Source organism: Triticum urartu, chromosome 7 (genome assembly GCF_003073215.2).
Source record: "Triticum urartu cultivar G1812 chromosome 7, Tu2.1, whole genome shotgun sequence".
NCBI classification, from domain to species: domain Eukaryota; kingdom Viridiplantae; phylum Streptophyta; class Magnoliopsida; order Poales; family Poaceae; genus Triticum; species Triticum urartu.
The window spans coordinates 533,422,913-533,430,455 of record NC_053028.1 but is presented as its reverse complement, the minus strand read 5'-3'; the positions used below and the strand labels follow the sequence as shown (position 1 = coordinate 533,430,455).

The 7,543-nt window shown below is 42.5% G+C and overlaps 1 pseudogene; it reads right to left on the bottom strand.

Moving 5' to 3' along the window:
* Nucleotides 1–6,381: 6,381 nt before the first annotated feature.
* Nucleotides 6,382–7,252, bottom strand: LOC125519032 (annotated as a pseudogene).
* Nucleotides 7,253–7,543: the final 291 nt, after the last annotated feature.

Below are 7,543 nucleotides of genomic sequence, written 5' to 3'. Positions count from 1 at the left end.
GTGTCTAAACCCATGGTTCTCTTTCTTTACCGTGCTTCCTAGCAATGAAGTCTCTCTTATCATAACATTGATTCTTTGATTGTGGTTTATCAAGATCAACTGCAGGATCAATCTCTACATCATTGTTATTGCTAGGTTGAGCATCAACATGAACATCATCATTAATATTATCACTAGGTTCATGTTCATTACCAGATTGTGTTTCAGCATCAGAAATAGAAATATCATTGGGATTCTCAGGTGTGTCAACAACAGGTTCACTAGAAGCATGCAAAGGCCTATCATTTTTATTTTTCTTCTTCTTATAAGGACTAGGTGTATCAACATTAGTTCTCTAAGAATCTTGGTCAACTGTCTTAGGGTGGCCCTCAGGATACAAAGGTTCCTGAGTCATTTTACCCCCTCTAGTCACAACTCTAACAACATCATAATTTTTCTTATTATTCAATTCATTGAGCAAATCATCTTGTGCTTTAAGCACTTGTTCTACTTGAGTGGTAACCATAGAAGCATGTTTACTAATAAGTTTAAGTTCACCTTTAACTCTAGACATATAATCACTCAAGTGTTCAATCATATAAGCATTAGGTTTCAATTATCTACCAACATAAGCATTAAAGTTTTCTTGTTTAACAATAAAATTATCAAACGCATCCAAGCATTGGCTAGCAAACTTAGTAGACGGGATTTCACCCTTATCAAATCTATAGAGAGAATTTACCTTTACTACCTTTGTAGGGTTATCAAGACCATGTATCTCTTCAATAGGTGGTAAATTCTTAACATCTTCAGCTTTAATACCTTTTTCTTTCATAGATTTCTTTGCCTCTTGCATATCTTCAGGACTGAGAAATAGAATACCCCTTTTCTTTGGAGTTGGCTTAGAGGTTGGTTCAGGAAGTGTCCAATCATTATCATTACTCAACATATTATCCAATAGCAATTCAACTTGTTCAACGGTCCTTTCCATGAAAACACAACCAGCACCACTATCCGGGTGGTCTCTGGAAGCATCGGTTAGTCCATTATAAAAGATATCAAGTATTTAATTTTTCTTGAGACGATGGTCAAGCAAAGCATTAAGTAATCGGAGAAGCCTCCCCCAAGCTTGTAGGAGACTCTTTTCTTCAATTTGCACAAAATTATATATTTCCCTTAAGGCAGCTTGTTTCTTATGAGCGGGGAAATATTTAGCAGAGAAGTAATAAATCATATCATGGGGCCTACGCACACAACCAGGATTAAGAGAATTAAACCATGTTTTAGCATCACCCTTTAATGAGAACGGAAATAACTTAAGGATATAGTAGTAACGAATTTTTTCCTCATGAGTGAATAGGGTGGCTATATCATTCAATTTAGTAAGATGTGCCACAACATTTTTAGATTCATAGCCATAAAAAGGATCGGATTCAACCAAAGTAATTAACTCAGGATTGATAGAGAAATCATAATCCTTATCAGAAATACAGATAGGTGAAGCACCAAAAGCAGGGTCATATTTCATTCTAGCATTCAAAGACTTTTCTTTCAGCTTAGCAAACAGTTTCTTAAGATCATATCTATATTTGCAAGCTAAAAGATCTCTAGCAGTTTCCTCATCCATAACATAACCCTCAGGCACATCAGGCAATTCATATCTAGGGGGAGAATCTTCATCATCACTTTCATCAATATTATCAGTTTCAATAATTTCATTCTCTCTAACCCTAGCAAGTTGTTCATCAAGAAATTCACCTAATGGCAAAGTATTATCAAACATAGAAGTAGTTTCATCATAAGCATCATGCATAGCAGAAGTGGCATCATCAATAACATGCGACATATTAGAATCAATGGCAGGAGTAGGTGTCGCATGTTTACTCAAAACAGAAGGTAAATCAAGTGCAGAGCTAGATGGCAGTTCCTTACCTCCCCTCGTAGTTGAGGGAAAAATCTTGGTTCTTTCATCTTTCAAGTTCCTCATAGTGATCAACAGATATAAATCCCAAGTGACTCAAAGAATAGAGCTATGCTCCCCGGCAACAGCGCCAGAAAATAGTCTTGATAACCCGCAAGTATAGGGGATCGCAACAGTTTTTGAGGGTAGAGTATTCAACCCAAATTTATTGATTCGACACAAGGGGAGCCAAAGAATATTCTCAAGTATTAACAGCTGAGTTGTCAATTCAACCACACATGAAAGACTTAATATCTGCAGCAAAGTATTTAGTAGCAAAGTAATATGAAAGTAACGGTAACGGTGGCAAAAGTAACAGTATTTGTTTTTGTAGCAATCGTAATAGTGGCAACGGAGTAGTAACTAAGCAAATATCAATATGTGAAAAGCTCGTAGGCAATGGATCAGTGATGGATAATTATGTCGGATGCGATTCCTCATGAAACAGTTATAACATAGGGTGACACAGAACTAGCTCCAGTTCATCAATGTAATGTAGACATGTATTCTGAATATAGTCATATGTGCTTATGGGAAAGAACTTGCATGGTATCTTTTGTTCTACCCTCCCGTGGCAGCGGGGTCCTATTGGAAACTAAGGGATATTGAGGCCTCCTTTTAATAGAGTACCATACCAAAGCATTAACACTTAGTGAGTACATGAACTCCTCAAACTATGGTCATCACCGGGAGTGGTCCCGATTATTGTCACTTCGGGGTTACCGGATCATAACACATAGTAGTTGACTATTGACTTGCAAAATAGGATCAAGAACTCACATATATTCATGAAAACATAATAGGTTCAGATCTGAAATCATGGCACTCGGGCCCTAGTGACAAGCATTAAGCATAGCAAAGTCATAGCAACATCAATCTTAGAACATAATGGATACTAGGGATCAAACCCTAACAAAACTAACTCGATTACATGATAAATCTCATCCAACCCATCACCATCCAGCAAGCCTACGATGGAATTACTCACGCACGGTGGTGAGCATCATGAAATTGGTGATGGAGGAAGGTTGATGATGACGATGGCGACGGATTCCCCTCTCCGGAGCCCTGAGCGGACTCCATATCAGCCCTCCCGAGAGATATTAGGGCTTGGCGGCGGCTCCGTATCGTAAAACGCGATGAATCCTTCTCTCTGATTTTTTTTCTCATCGATCGTGAATATATAGAGTTGGAGTTGACGTCGGTCCAGCCTCAGGGGGCTCACGAGGCAGGGGGCGCGCCCTGCACCTTCGTGGACAGGGTGTGGGCCAGTATTTTTTTATTAATTCCAAAACGCGTCTCCATTGATTTCAGGTCATTCCGAGAACTTTTATTTCTACACAAAAATAACACCATGGCAATTCTGCTGAAAACAGTGTCGGTCCGGGTTAGTTCCATTCAAATCATGCAAGTTAGAGTCCAAAACAAGGTCAAAAGTGTTTGGAAAAGTAGATACGATGGAGATGTATCGACAACACATGTCTATGGCTAGGAAACTTAACCATCTTTGATTAACAAGCTAGTCAAGTAGAGGCATACTAGGGACACTCTGTTTTTCTATGTGTTCCACTACAAGAAATATGTCAACTTGTGACCAGCACTATTGGTCACTGAATGGTCATTGTTTTCAATTTGTGACCTTTTTGTGACCAAAAACATAAGGTCAAAAGCTGGCCGTCATAACTGACTATAGCGACCTTTCTTCTGGAATGGTCATGGACGTTTATGACCAAAATACGTCTACTATGGTGTTTTGGTCACTAGCAACCTCCCCAGGCCACGTAGGCATCCAGCGTGGCAATCTGATGTGGCACAAGATTCAGCCCGGTCCAATTCGATTTTCTACATGGGCCTAGCCCAACAATTCAGCCTTTTTATATATTTTTTCTATCAATTTTTGATCGGCTTCATGGGCCAAGCCCAACATTGCAACTTTTTTTATTGTTGGGTTGTGGCCTTTTTGTCTAAACGAATTTAGTTTTTCTTTTTTTTTCAAAAGAAGGGTCCACTAGTCAGATGGGTCCCGGTTGTCAGGTTCTGGTAACTGGGTCCCATTTGTCATGTTCTGGTAAGTGGGTCCCATCTATCAGGCTCATATTCTTCATATTCGAACCAGTATTTAAATGGGCGGACAAAAAGCACACATAATACTTGAAATAAGAGCAGCCAGATCCTTACAAGTGTAATACAGTGGCAATCACAGTAATGACTACAAGTGTAATACAATACTTTACAAGCTTTACAAGCAATCACAAACTCACAACATGCCAAACTCGTTGGACTACAATAGTGATATGAACAACATGCCGAACTAGCTGGACAACTGTAGTTAGGGCTGGGAACAAACAAAACGACATTCAAGAAAACAGACAACATGCCTTCCTCGGTCGCCCTCTTACATGAATCAGCAGGGAAGAATCAGAAAAGGTGAAGAATCATAACAGAGCGTTCAAGAAAAGGAAACTTATTTAGAATGATAACAAAAATTGAGCTAGTACCATGCTTTTTGTTCTCCAGCTAGTTAAAATGAGATAACTCGTTCATACAAGAAAACAGAGACGCAATATGAACACACAGCAGGATTGACAAGTACACAGCAGGATTCAATAATTTTTTAGGATCGCAAGACACCAATATAAGCTAGAATTGACAAGTACACATCAAGATTCAATTCATCTTGCCCATATACAGCAACCAACAGACATCTAACATTTCAGCATGCACATACAATTTATTTACTTATTTTTGAGCAAAACCGCCCACTGCCAAACAGAATGTCCTTTCATTTGATAAATAAGAATATCAGGCCAAAGAAAGGCAAGCGTACAACAAACACACTACAAATAAGCAACATACTAGAGGTCAGCACACAAGTCATATCATATATTCTGTTAACCTTTGACACATCATATAGAATTATGAGCTTGACAGTCGTCGGTCTAACCATATCACGCAAGCAATGGCATACAAACTAATTAGCAGTACTATATATGATGTAGCATACGGACAGAATTTCTACCTTGTTATCATAGGGAGCAACAGGGGGTGGGGGAAGATTTCGATCGGCTTCGTGTCAGCTGCCATCACCACAAACTCAGAGTCTTGGTAGCTGGGGAAAATAGAAAACAGAGATTAAAAATCATAGGAACTGAAATTAGCAGGACCGACCAAAGCACGCAGCTAGGGACTGGTCACCTTCAAGGTAGAACAATAAATTAACTAGTTTTAGTCAAAGTCGTAAGCATGCACATATAGACATACATACGAATTGAACCAGAATCCATGTATGTCTGTGCCTTAATTGCATGTTCTATCCAACTTGCAATTGGAAGGAGTACAACCTAGTTTACTAGCATCCTAACAAAAGATTCAGGTTCTTGGTTTGGTGCATGAATCCTGCTGTCATAGATAGACAGAGAGGAAAGAGCACTGACGGCACAACTACGACAGCAGAGCGATGCGAGCCAGTCAGGCAGTGCTTGATAAGCTATCGATAAGCAGTTTGCACACAATTAGCAGGCAACCAACAAAGTAATGTTGTATACTGTTCTGCAGTAAAGAGTAGAATTTCTTTCTATTGACTCTGAAATTTCTGTCCATGGTGCACACATGACATACCATCGATTTGAATGTGAAACTTAATTCTGCACAATTTAATTGCTTATAAATTTCAGCACCAGATTAGCATGTCTCGTTACTAATGAAGTACTTCCTTTATCAATCATAGAATGGAAGGAATCACACAACTTCGGGTAGTACTGTAATTGGATTTAGTAGTAAATCTGTAGATACATGTGGTTGGTATCTACTAGTAGGGAGTTGCACAGCATCTGGTGTTCTAATTAGAGAGTTTCTAGTGTGTTTTACTTACCCTGCTCTGCTCTTCTTTTCTACAAGCGAAAGCAGAGCAGGGAGAGCAAGCACACTACCATAACATACAAACCCATCTACAACCAGCCCAAAAACATACATACCTACAGGACTCACTCACGCACTGCCATTGTGTTATGGATGAGCAAGTCTAGTGTGTGAGAGAAAATGCAGACAAGTTGAGGTAAAGTGCTGACCCCACGCTGTGAGCAACAGATCGAGGAGCTAATAACTGGGCAATGCAGCACCAAGTCCGACTCTACTACTACTACCTGTGATGCATCATTGTTGATCCATGGCAGATAATAGTAAAGATTAGAATCCATGATTTTGATACAGAAGTTACCTAGCCTGGTAGCCTAGCATAGAACAACACTACATAGTACTTGGCCAGCAAATTTGAGCAATTCAGTGACCGCATCGCATGACAACAAATATAAAAACTATGAACAACATTGCATACAATGTGTGACAACAGAGAACACATTTGACAATGCAGAACGCATGCGCAACCACACATCCCATAACAGGGTTACAATCTAGAGGCAGTTAGCTAGCTGCTACCAGATCGCTCACTCATCAATATAGAACTGCAAAAGAGCGCAAAAGAAATAAATCAACGAGAGCATAAGGCATACTGTAGCCAGCTAGCTAGATTTCATCTTGAGACTTATCCTTGAGCTTCTGTAGTATCTCCATAACTTGGTCCAGGGGTGGGTCTCCGGGCCTCCGAAAAACCCGATCGCCGATCTTGAACTTGTACGCCTCCGGCTGCACAGAATGAACTCCTTCAACTACAAAACACATACATCCATGCATGTATACACTTGAGCTAGCATGCACCAACCAGTGTGTAACTAACCAACTACTCCAGCTAATTAACTTCAAGCATGAACAATTAACCAATTAAACAAGACAGAAACTAGCATAATGGTCTATAAACAAAATGGGAAGTAAGCAGACGTGACCTGGAGGTCGTTGGAGAGCTCAGGCGTGACCTGGAGGTACTTGGTCTTGTCCTTGAGCCCGGCCATGGCCACCTTCTTCCCCGAACACGGACACATACACCTTGCACACCTGCAGACACAAACCGGAGCAGAGACAAGGAACTCAGCATCCCAGATTGCAGCGCAGCCGCATCGTTTTGAGGGAGAGTCCGGGCGTGACCTGGAGGTCGTTGGAGAGCTCGACGTCAACGATGGTGGTGGGGGAGGAGAGGTAGCGGTCGGCGCCGAGGGCGGCCTCGGGGAGGACGGCGCGCTGCATGATGGGGTTGCGGGTCAGCATGTCCGCCAGCTCCCGCTGGATCTGCTTCGCCACCATTCGCACCCGTCGCTCCTTGGCCATGCACCGCACCACGCGCAGCCGCCGCACGGAGACGGGCGCCTCGGCGGCGAGGGCCCGTGGCAGCGGCGGGGACACCAACGGCCGTCACGGGAACATCCTGGCTTGCTTCATGGTGGTGGGGGATTTTGCGCCGCGGTGAGGCCATCGGCCGTCGCTGTGGGGAGTGGGAAGGGGAGGGCGAGAGGAGGAGGGCGTGGGGAACGGCGACGAGCTCCGCCAGAGGGGGGTGGTAGCGGCGATGCGAGACAGCGAGGAAACAGGGGATCTGGATGGTGGAAGGAAGGATGGCCAGCGCTGGGGGCGATGAAGAGGTCGGCGGCGGGGGGGGTGGGGGAGGCCGGCGGCGGGTTTGGGATGGCAGAGAGAGGGAGGTCTGGGTCGGGGAGA